This window comes from Narcine bancroftii, chromosome 3 (assembly GCF_036971445.1).
Source record: "Narcine bancroftii isolate sNarBan1 chromosome 3, sNarBan1.hap1, whole genome shotgun sequence".
Lineage (NCBI taxonomy): Eukaryota > Metazoa > Chordata > Chondrichthyes > Torpediniformes > Narcinidae > Narcine > Narcine bancroftii.
The window spans coordinates 309,273,381-309,286,105 of NC_091471.1; the positions used below are offsets into that span (position 1 = coordinate 309,273,381).

Here is a 12,725-nt window from a genome sequence, read left to right on the forward strand (position 1 = left end):
ATCTTTACTTCCTCTGAATGCTGTGAGACCGACTGAGTTACTCCAGCATTTCTGAACATTTTAAAATATTCATGTACTATTGGGAAACAGGGTTCAACTGATTACTAAAGAGAAAAATATCGCAGAACTTCCATCTGACAGTAATTTCTGGGCTGAGAGATTATAATTGGTCAATGTTGTAGCAAACAACTTGGTCACAATGGACAAATGTGTTGAAGGGCTTGTTTCCATGCGGTATCACTCTAGGACTCAAATCAGTGACTGAGAACTCATGACACAAAAGTCATTCTCTTGAATCATCAGCTCTTAAGTTATGTGGCTATTCAAGCTGAACAAGTTTGACTGCCCTAAAGTTTCTGCTTGATTGAACAATGAGCTGTGGAGGATGTCAGTGGGTCGAGAAAAAGAATGGTTGACGTTTTGGGCTGAAACCCTTCATCAAGATTTTGATGATACCTATTTATTTGGTAAGGAGTCCTTTTCCCTCCCCCCCATTCCTCCCCAAACTAATTTGACTTCACTACTCTCCTTCCTCTTGGACTCCCCACTTGGGTCTTTTACCCTCTCTTGACCTTTTGATTTCTAACTGCTGACATGACATCAACAGGACTGACTTCACTCCCCATCACCCACTCTAATCTCACCCTTTCCAAACGTACTGCATTCCACTCTCTTTGCATCAACCCTAATGCTGTCATCAAACCCACAGGCAAGAATGGTACCGTTGTGGCCTGGTGAACTGAACTCTATCTTGCAGAGGCCAGACATCAGCTCTCAGATACCTCCTCCTACCTACCCCAGGATCATGACCTCACCAACACACCAGGCCACTGACCCCCACACTCACAGATCTCATTGCATCAGGAGATCTCCCCTATGTAGCCTCCATCTCTTACTGTCGGACTCTGGCTTTACCTTACTCTTAATTTAGTCTATGTGTAGTCTGAGTCCAGCGTGTTCTTTGAATGAAGTGATAGGAGAAGGTATTCGGTTCAACAGTCAATTTATTACACAGCACAAGAATAAAACTTAACAGAGCTCTGGGTCACTCATTAGTTCATAGGTCACCTGCACAGTGAGCTACTCCCCAAGACTGACCCCTATTGTCCAGTTGGTTCAGTTTATATAGGTCAACCTTATCATACAGAACAAAAGTTGGCTTCCTTTGCTAGATTTCATTATCATACAGAACAAAAGTTGTCTTCCTTTGCTAGATCTTTTTGCATAAGGGTTATCACAAGTCATCTCCTGTTTTGCAGATATCTGGGGTGTAGCACTCCCATCTTAATCCTCCAGGCCAGACTATCCTGTTGTGTTGATCAGAAATTAATTCATCCCCAGATATTTCTAATCACCATTCTGTTCTTGTCTGGCCAATTTCTGCTGTTCTCTTTAACACCTCCTCATGCCTTAATCTTCCTCCTAGACTGGTTTTCCATTCCCTTTGTTTCTTGCAGGCCATTCTTTGTTCTGGTCTGGCCTGTGTCTCCTGTGCTACTCACCACCTCCTTCAGTTTGAGCATTCCTCCTAAATCGTTTTATGCATTTCCTCTCCCTGTATTTTGGAGCAGACAATTTTGCTCAGCCAACTTTGCTCCATACTGTGATTGCCACTTAATCACATTCCTTTTTCCCTGAACCATGCAGTAAATATACACTCATTAATTAATCATTTATTTCATACTGTTTTAACCCCTAGATTCCAACATTACCCAGGATCATCAATCAGGACTGGCTTGGCAGACCCATTGTTTCATCTGCTCTTACCCCTTGAACGTATCTCCTTATTACCTTCACTCCATCTTTTGACCCCTGTCTAATCCCTTCCTATGTACATCCATGCCCTTCACCACTTTGATATCTGCCAATTCCCTGGTCTCATCTTCGCCATCGATGTCCATAGAACTGAAGTAAGTTATCTTTGACCCCAAACATCAACCAAAGGACTTGAGATTATGCACATGTGCTCACTTCAAATTCAGCAATGAGAATGTTACCACAAAGCAAAGGTTAACCCATAATAGACCCAGTTTTATCATAAACAGTGATTCTAGTGACTCGAGTATAGGGATCTGGACGTTGAGTTAAACCCCACCTTGCTGAAAGTCAACATATAAGCTTGTTTCAAAAAAAGATTAGAGATAGTAGTCAGGAGTGAAAAATTTTCCTTAGTCCAAGTCAGAAAGAATAGTAGCATGGTTGGAGTAGCAGTTAGCACACCTTTACAGTGCCAGCGATCGGGACCGGGGTCTGTAAGGCGTTTGTACGTTCTCCCTGTGTCTGTGTGGGAGCTCCGGTTTCATCCCACCATTCAAAACATTAGGTGTAAATTAGACAGCACAGACTCGTGGGCTGAAATGGCCTGATATGTCTAAGTATTAAAAAATTAAATTTAAATCCAATTGTTAGTTCAACACATGGAGTGCAAATACAGGACTTCTAAATCAGCATATAAAAGTTCAAATACAATGTGGTGCAGCACAAACATGCTGGATGCTAGTTTGAACCCACTGTATTACCACATTAAAACAGCTATCACAATATTAACAATGTATTTCAACACATTGCATCACAACTCTAACGAGGAGCTCTGGAAGATTTACACAACTTATTACGCACAAATTTATTGAAGCTCAAGAAGGTAATTACAACACAATATAGTGTAGTTTCAACATAGCATAACAGCATTGAGTCCTAAAGAAACAAACAGCTAAAGGGATGTTATGTGAGGAAGAGAGCTATATAAGGATGAGCAACATAAAGTCAGGTAATGACAGTGAAATGTCAGAGGATAGAACAGTCCATTTGTGTCAGTTGTTACAAGAGAAGATAGCAATATCAGCCAAAATGAACATCTGTATAATTGGGATAGAAAAGGAGGAAATAATTTACAAACGAAAACTACTAAAGTAGAGAGAGATTAAATATTTTTTACTGGTGGAGGTAGATTTTTTTTGAGGATTTTGGGGAACTGGCACAGTGAACAATTAAGGCTGGCATAAATGAGCCATCATCATAATGAATCACCTTATTTTCTTGGGTTTGTTTGTTTATTCTTGCATGTAAACTCTAGACTTGAAAACAATGTACTTGCATTTTTCCAGAAAATAGGGAAGAGATCAGGGCCCCCCAAACTTTTTAGACCGTCGACTCCCTTCATGGAGTCTTTGATTCCTCATTGATCCCAGGCATTGAAGTGTTCTTTGTATGTTGGGGTGGGGTGGCGGCGCTGTCCGGGGTGGTGGGGGGGGGGGGGGGTTTGATGACGCTGGCCTCCTCGACCTCCCATTAGTTCTCAACTTATTAGATGGCCGAAACTCAATACAACATGGTGGTTACCAAGGCAATCTCCCGCGAGAGATTGACCAGCAATGCCAGCTCTCACAAGAGGTTGGCCACCCCTAACAAAGGCACTATTTTCCGTAGATCTGCTTTTGACCCTAAAAGTTCAATTGACCCAATTCAACCCCCAGACATTGATTGACCCTTTGGATAATCCCATCGATATCAACCACTTTGGATAATATATTATGACTCGTGTATATAAAAGTTGCTAAAAATTTTTTTTTTGTCTAAGACTGATTTAAAACCAAAGTTGTTCCTGTGCACATAAAAGGAGACCAAAGAAAACCTGGGAAATGTAAACCAAATCTATTAATGTTATAGGAAAGAAAATATCATCATGATTTCTAATAGATTAAATCATTAAACACCTAACCCTGAACCGGTTAGGAGTTGATAATCCCATTGTATGTACCCCATTCGCCTGCTTAGATGGACGACCTCTCCATGGTGCGAATGCACCATCATTGGTTGCTGTAAGTCCACATGTGCTGACTTTAGGTGGTCATTCATGATTGTCTCTTTCCTGCCTCTCATGTCCACTGCGCACGTTGTGTTGAATCACTCTGAGAAGACCCTCGTAGGGGCACTGAAGAGGGGCACGATGTATGCCCTGTTGTATGAATACATACTCACAGACCTTGAGGTCTTTTGGGATATAATTCAATAGAATTATGTATGCAGATAACTTCCATCTGATGTTGAGAAAACATTATTAAAATGTCAAAAGGAAGCTTCCTGGCACATGGAATCAGTGGACGAAGGGAGAAAATAGTCTAAAACTCTGTTTTTCAACTTGTGGTCTGTAGACCACTGTTGATCCATGAATTTATTATGCATGGTAATAAAAACACAGAGATACTGGAGGAATTAGCCAGCCTCGGAGCTTCCATAGGAGGCCTGAGGCCTTCCTCAAGGTGCGAGTACTACAGCATCTGCAACCTTTCATGTTTTGCTTCTTGTTGTAGATGGTCCACAGTAACAAGAAGACGACGACAAAGAAATGACAAATAAAATGTAAAGAAAGATTGTAAATTTGATGATTAAAAACTCAAAAATAAATAGAATTCTTATCACCGGTCTGGAAAGGAGCTCAAGTTCACCACCTCCACTCCCCCCCAACACACGTCACAAAGGAGTTGAATTAATTTGTAGAATTCAAAAACACTGAAAAGTCATATGAAGTTTGTATGAGATCCCGGTCAAGCTACACCCACCCTGCACAGTTCTGCTTTCCGAATTGGTAGAATGCAGAATAATGAAGAAAATATACATGCAGAGAAAAATTATAAGGATCTGAAAAATTAAAATTAAATTAAAATGAAATCATTTATTTTTTCTCTATAGAAAAGCAAACAGAGGAAGTTGATTGTAGTAGATAGTTTGTTTTAGCATTGTTTTTTAATATTTTTAAATTTTTCACACTATGAACCATATTAATCAAAATTCACACAAACATTTCCCTCTTTAATATACATAGTGGCATTTTCTCCCCTTTTCCCCCCCCCCCTCCTTCCCACCCCCCCAATCCATTAAACGTTCAACATATACAATAAAGCCATTAAACAATGTTATCACACAATGAAAATAAACAAGAAAATTGTGTCATCTACTTTTACACACTGGGTCAGTTCATTTCGTCTTCTTCTCATTCTATCATTTTAGGGGGTGGAGGTCCACGGTAGGCCCTCTCTGTTGTGTTCCATGTATGGTTCCCAAATTTGTTCAAATAATGTGACGTTATTTTTAAAAATTATATGTTATTTTTTCCAATGGAATACAATTATTCATTTCCATGTACCATTGCTGTACTCTCAGGCTCTCTTCTGATTTCCAAGTTGACATTATACATTTTTTTGCTACAGCTAAGGCTATCATCATAAATCTTTTTTGTGCTTCATCCAGTTTGAGGCCTAATTCTTTACTTCTTACATTACTTAGAAGAAAGATCTCTGGATTTTTTTGGTATGTTGTTTTTTTGTGATTTTATTTAATACCTGATTTAGATCTTCCCAATTTGATTTAGCATTGTGAGAAAATTCAAGTTTGGGGATTGGATAATTAATAAAGAAATCAAAATAAGATGATGTTATTTTCTTTACTTAGGGCATGATTAGAATATAAAAACTACTACCATGCAGTAGATAATAATGAAGGCAGATAATCCAGATAATAGTTACAGGAAGCTAGATGAGTGGAAAAGGAAAATGAATATCAAGAAAGTGGAGGTGCTGAAATGAGATGGGTTCAATTGAGGCTGACAGTGTAAACATTTACATAATCTAGTTGAATTAAACAGCCTCTTTTTGTTAAATACTTTCTATGATTCCTTATAGAAGTCATTAAATGTCCAAGAGCCTTTGGTTATTTTAACAGAGTCACGTCATCTGCATCTGCTTGAACAGATAGACGGGGTCCCAGTTTGAAATCTTTTCTGAAAGGGAGAAGTCTGACTGTGCAGTACACCCTTGGTAAAGCAAGAAACATTGAAGGTAATTCACAAAAGGTTTACCCAACAAATAAAGGGAATTGTTATTACCTCAAGTTGACCACCTCCACTCCCCCACCCCCCCCCCCAACACACCACCGGTGTTCTATGGGTTTGTTGTGGTGGTCCATGGTAAGTAAGGTAATACCTGTGAGTGAAAAGAGTTGAGAACCACTGGTTTAAAATATGTAAACCAAAGTGTCGAGATGAAGAACATTTATCAAAGTTGCAGCAAGTTGGAATAGATAGGAGGACAGATGATGGAATCATGATTTTCTTTTTCAATATTTTTATTGGATTTTACAGAAATAGTACACAAATTGAAGCATTAATCAAAGGTAATATATAAAAGGAATATACAGAAAAAAGTTATATAAGAAAAATAAAACTATTATATATAAACTCAATATCATTACAGATGTGAGAGATGGGAAAACTGATCTAAAATTATGAACATGAAGGAAACTAAAATTCATACATCAGTTAATGGCTGTAACCAGTACAAACAGGATGAGCTTGGGGATTAGGATGCAGGAAAGCAGAGTCAGCACGATTAACATAAAAATCTTCTAGTCTTTGTGACAAGACCATAAGACTAAGATAAGGAGTGGTAAGGAACAATAGAATGTAGGAAGTTGAGGTAGTCTGGATCAGATAAGGGTCTCCTAGCCCTGGACAGAAGTACCAAGTCCTACATATCTAATTAGTTAACCTTACACAGATTTATACATATGAAATTAGCCAACCCTAGACAGGATGAGCCAACTCTGCATATCAAGAGACTGTAGCCCCAAGAATCAGGAAGGTGTGAATAAGGACAATAACATGAAGGGACACCGACAGGATACCCCCTGGTTCTCCAAGTATACTGAAATTGCACGTAGGCAGGCAGGATTGCCTAATGCCAAACCTCTCCAGCAGGAGGCAGAAGAATGTAAGGGGGAGGGTATTCCTATACTGAAATCAACTGTATAAAAGTTGGGTGAGCCCCAGTATGTGTGTGTATTCCCAGGGTAAGGGGAAGCACCCAACTTTGCATTGTTGTAAAATAAATGTTCTTTGTTCTCAATTTTTGTCTCGAGCAATTTCTTTAAAGGTACTTCTATTTCTAACACAGACAAACAGAAAAAAAGTAGTGAACACTAAACAATTATAACATGTGGCTAATTGAAAAAAGATTTAAAAAAAAGTAAATATTATACTTTGTTATGACCCCAAACCAGCAACAATAGAGGACACAATACAAAAGAGAGTTAATTCTAACTCTATTTTATTAATAACTATTATCATTACAAATTTTTATCCAAATTACCCCCACTAAATGCCTCTATTAACAATGATACAGAAATTATTAGAAGTGTGTATGTGGAAAAAGAACCAGACCTTTTTAGTCTGTGCTCATAAGTGAAAAACAAAAGAAGAAACAAAAAAATCCCCAAAACCCTGGGTCAGTCTGTCAGTCCAAAAACAGAACCCACAGAATTCACTCTCCAAGTTCAATGTCCCAATTCAGTTCCTCTTCTGAATACAAAAGGACTCCATGCAAACATGGGAGAGGAGAGATGACTGATGTTGCTTGGCCGTAAACTTGTTAATTTTTTGCAGGTTTCTTTATCATTGACTTTTCCTGGTTCTTCAAGGTTGGTTTGGTTTCACTGCCTCGCTTCAGAAGCCTGTGCCTTTAACACAGCTTCCCCACAATTTCCTTCTTTGCAGCAGACAATCAAGTGACCTTTTTTTGTTACACTCTCAAATTCAGTTACCCAGAAAACCATTCTCAACACAGAGTGAATCTTTCTGGCTCCTCTACTGAACTCTCTGTCTCTGCCTTCACCTAGCCCTGGGCACTCAGACTCTCTCTCTCTTTCCTTATCTGCCCAGCTTTAACTTGGCAAACCAGCCGTACTCAAGAATTGATATGTTTTTGTTGTCGCCCCATATTCAAGGGAGAGTTAGGAAAACTGAATATAAAGCTAGATTGCTATCTGATCATTCATCCCTGTTATTAGCAATAGAACTGGAGGACATCCAACCAAGAACATGTAGATGGAGGTTAAACTCCATGCTACTTAAAAGGCAGGAATTTAGAGAGTTTATTGAATGACAAATTAAAATGTACTTTGAAATAAATACAGAATCAGTGAAAGACAAATTTATATTATGGGACGCAATGAAAGCCTTCATTAGAGGGCAGATAATAAGTTATGTAACTAAGATGAAAAAGGATTACAATCGGGAAATAGAACAGTTGGAAAGGGAGATAGTAAGTACAGAAAAGGAATTAGCAACAAGGGATGATATAACAAAAAGAGAATTGGCGGACAAAAAAATAAAATTCGAAACATTACAAGCGTATATTGAAAATAAAGCAAAAGTATTATGAACTAGGGGAAAAAACACACAAAATATTAGCCTGCCAACTTAAAACAGAACAAGTTAAAAGAACTGTATTGGCATCAAGGAAAAAGGACAAACAAATTGCATATAATCCAATGGAGATTAATGAGAACTTTAAGGAATTTTATGAACAATTATACCAAACTGAGAATGAGGGGAAAGATGATAAAATAGAAGAGGTTTTAGCTAAAATTGAACTGCCGAAATTGCAAGAAGAGAAACAAAACAAACTGATAAAACCATTTGAAATAGAGGAAGTACAGGATATATTAAAAAAGCTGCCAAACAATAAAACTCCTGGAGAGGATGGATTCCCAATAGAATTCTATAAAACATTTAAAGAGTTATTAATTCCTCCTCTCCTGGAAGTAATGAACCCGATAGAAGAAACACAAAACTTGCCAGATTCATGTAAGACAGCAATAATTACAGTAATACCAAAGACAGGGAAGGATCCACTAACACCAGCATCATATAGATCATTATCTCTACTTAATTCAGATTATAAGATAATAGCAAAATTATTAGCAAACAGATTGGCCGACTGTGAACCAAAAATAGTAAAACAAGATCAAACTGGATTTATTAAGAAAAGATGAACAGCGGATAATGTCTGTAAATTTATTAATTTAATTCATGCAGTTCAAGGAAATAAGATGACAACAGTGGCTGTTGCTTTAGATGCAGAAAAGGCCTTTGAAAGAGGAGAATGGAATTATTTATTCAAAGTATTACAGAGGTTCAATCTACCAGAAAAATATATTAATTGGATTAAAGCATTATAGAATGGACTATTGGCGAAGGTAACAGTAAATGGATATGTATCGAACCAATTTAAATTAAGTAGGTCAACTCGGCAGGTGTGTCCATTATCTCACTGTTCGCTTTATCAATAGAACCACTGGCAGAACTGATAAGAACAGAAAATAAAATAAAAGGGATAAAAATAAAGGAGAAAGAGTATAAAATCAGTTTATTTGCAGATGATATTATAGTATACTTAACAGAACCAGAAATATCAATAAAAGAACTACATAAGAAATTGAAGGAGAATGGAGAAATATCGGGGTACAAGATCAATGCAAATAAAAGTGAAGTGATGCCAATGAGTAATGCGGATTATACAGAATTTAAAAAAGAATCACCATTTCAATGGCAAACACAAGCAATCCAATACCTAGGTATTAGGTTAGACAATAATTTAAGCCACGTACAAATTAAATTATCAGCAACTAATAAAGAAATTGCAGGAAGACTTAGAACATTGGGAAGAATTACCGCTAACGTTGATAGGGAGGGCAAATTGCATTAAAATGAATGTCTTCCCAAGGATACAATACTTTTTTCAATCGTTACCAATTCCCTTAACAGAGAAATTCTTTAATGAACTAAAGAGAATAATGAGGAAAATTTTATGGAAAGGGGGGAAACCGAGGATAACATTAGATAAATTAACAGAGAGGTACAACCAAGGTGGTTTGCAGTTACCAAACTTAAAAAATTATTATAGAGCAGCACAATTAAGCTATTTTTCAGATTTTTATCAAAGGAAAAACCAAATTGGACTAAAATAGAGCTAGATAAAATCGGGGAGAAGGTACCAGAACATAGATTTTATAAGTGGGATAAGAAGCTGGTACGATATAAAAGCTCACCAGAATTGTATCATTTACTCAATATATGGAAGAAGATTCACTTAGAAAGGAAAAAAAACAAATTACCAAATACCAAAATTATTATTGATGCACAATCAGCTAATCCCTTTTACAATAGATAACCTTTCCTTTAGAGAATGAGAGAGAAAAGGAATTAAAAGAATAGAAAATTGTTTTTTGGGAAATAATTTATTAACATTTGAACAAATGAAGTACAAATATGGAATAACTCATGGTACAATGTTTGCATACCATCAACTGAAAGCCTACTTAAAGAATAAATTGGGAAACAGACTGAGATTACCAGAAGGAAGCAGCTTTGAATATGTGATTACAGACACAGTGATAATTAAAAGATTTATAATGAACATGTACATCGAGCTGCAAGAGAAGGAAAATGATGAAATAAGCTATAAACCCAAACAAAAGTGGGAAAAGGATTATACATAAAGATAAAAAATGAAACATGGGCAAAGTTATCTGGAACTATGAAGAATATAATAAACACAAGGTTACGCATGATACAGTATAATTGGTTACACAGGTTATATATCACGCCCAAAAAGTTAAAAAAAAATGGGATCCTACATTATTAGATAGATGTTTTCGCTGTAAGAAGGAAATGGGAACAACAGTACATGCAATTTGGGCATGTGAGAAAGTGAAAAAGTTTTGGGAAGATCTAAATCAGGCATTAAATAAAATCACAAAAAAAAACATTCCAAAAAATCCAGAGATCTTTCTTCAAAGTAATATAAGTAAAGAATTAGGCCTTAAACTGGATGAAGCGCAAAAAAAGATTTATTACGATAGCCTTAGCTGGAGCAAAAAAATGTATAATGTCAACTTGGAAATCAGAAGAGAGCCTGAGAGTACAGCAATGGTACATGGAAATGAATAAATGTATTCCATTTGAAAAAATAACATATAATTTAAAAAATAAAGTCACATTATTTGAACAAATTTGGGAACCGTACATGGAACACAACAGAGAGGTCTCACCTCGGACCTCCATCCCCTAAAATGATAAGACAAAATGACTTGATCCAGTGTGTAAAAGTAGATGACACATTTTTCTTGTTTATTTTTCATTGTGTGATGACATTGTTTAATAGGTTTATTGTATTGTGCATGTTGAATGTTGGAAAGGGGGGAGGGAAGGTAGGGGGGAAAAAAGAGGAGAAAACGCCACTGTGTATATTTAAGAGGGAAATGTTTGTATGTGTTTTGGTTGAGATGGTTCACAGTGCGAAAAATAAAAAGTTATAAAAAACTTGGCAAACCAGCAATGAATTTCACAGTTCTTCATTAGAAATCCAATTCTTTAAAGTGACATTCCACAGTCCATAAGGTCAGTCCATGGTCCATGACAACTGTACTACAATTCTATCCCCTTCCCTTCTAAAATTTTCTGGTAAGTACATATAATTTCACTACCATTAAAAGAAACCACAAACTGACAAAACAAGATCCAAGTTATCTCATAAATTATGAAAATAATTAATAAAAGACCATAAACAGAAAATTTCAACCTTTTTCAGTGGAAGAATATCTGATTTTTTTTCCAAAGTTAGGCGTGCCAACATATCAGATAGCAATTAAGTCTGAGTAGGAGGGACAGTATCCTTCCATCTCATCGGTATAGAACATCTAGCAATAAGGGAGGCAAGTGAGATTATATGGGAGTGAGACATAGTTAAATTCAAATCAGTTGTCTTAGTTGATCCAAAAAGGACAATTATAGGATTAGGTATCAGATTCACTTTGAGAACTAAAAGTAAGGTACGAAAGAAAGATATCTTCACAAAAAATAGGAAGAGAGGAACAAGACCAAAACATATGTAACAAAGTACCTTCTTCAGTCACATTTTGAGGAAATGTTAAAGCAAAATTTAGGTAATTGAACTTTAGAAAAGTAAGCTCGATGTATTACCTTAAATCGTAAAAGCAAATGTTGGGCACACAAAAAAAATGTTTACCAATTTTAAGATAGAATCTCATGTAGTATTCAAAAATTTAAGTTGACGATCTTGCTCCCATAAGTTTTTAATTTTGTCTAGGGAATTATCCCTAGACTTTAATAAATCATATATAGCTGATATCAGTTTTTTTTAATTCGATTTAAAATTATAGATCATCCCTGGAATTATGATTTGAGTTCTTTTCTTTATTTTTTAAGAAGATCAGGTAAAGCATTAGCAAAGAGTGAGATGAAGAGAATTTTCTTATTTGAAGGGTGGGACTGAAGACCGTTTAAGATCTTTTCTGAAAGGGAGATGTCTGACTGTGCAGCACACCCATGGAATTGCAAGGGGCATCGAAAGTGATGAAAACCTGAATCATTGGGCTCTCAATCTCTCTCAGTTTGACTTTTCTGAACATTTCATGTCCTTTTGTTTGTATTTCGGCACTTCTATTTTAATAGTCTGATCTAGATAAGAACCTTGGTCCTGGAAGTTTCAGGTGTTGATTAGTCCACCTAACTCACATTGCTTATAGTCATTGATTTAGTGACGCAGTGAACTAGATTTGTCCAAGATGATCTATCGACGTCACACTGTCAAAGGAATAAATAGGCTTCTCATTATTATCATTACCACCATTATCTTTTTGCCTAATGCTGAATTATGGGTTGCCTTTACCCTAAAAGATTTCGAGTAATTTCTTCAGTCCCACCCTTCAAATAAGAACATCCTCTTTATCTCACTCTTTCCTAATGTTTTACCTAATCTTCTTGGGAAAAAAAACCTCAAATCATGATTCTATCATCTGTCCTCCTTCGACCAATTCTCAGTTCTGTTCTTATCGTGTCCTGCCTGGTTATCCAGTTCCTGCTATGCTCA

The 12,725-nt window shown here is 36.6% G+C and overlaps 1 protein-coding gene across 3 annotated transcripts in view; it reads left to right on the forward strand.

The window, feature by feature from the left end:
- LOC138759051 (tight junction protein ZO-3-like) overlaps positions 1-12,725 on the forward strand; it is a 110,824-nt gene that overhangs the window by 16,230 nt on the left and 81,869 nt on the right. The window contains exon 2 of one of the 3 annotated variants that reach the window (XM_069928895.1): positions 5,719-5,834. The exons of the other annotated variants lie outside the window; for them this stretch is intronic. The gene's annotated coding sequence lies outside the window, so the exon portion shown is untranslated. The remainder of the gene's footprint in view (positions 1-5,718; positions 5,835-12,725) is intronic. 3 annotated transcript variants of the gene reach the window in all.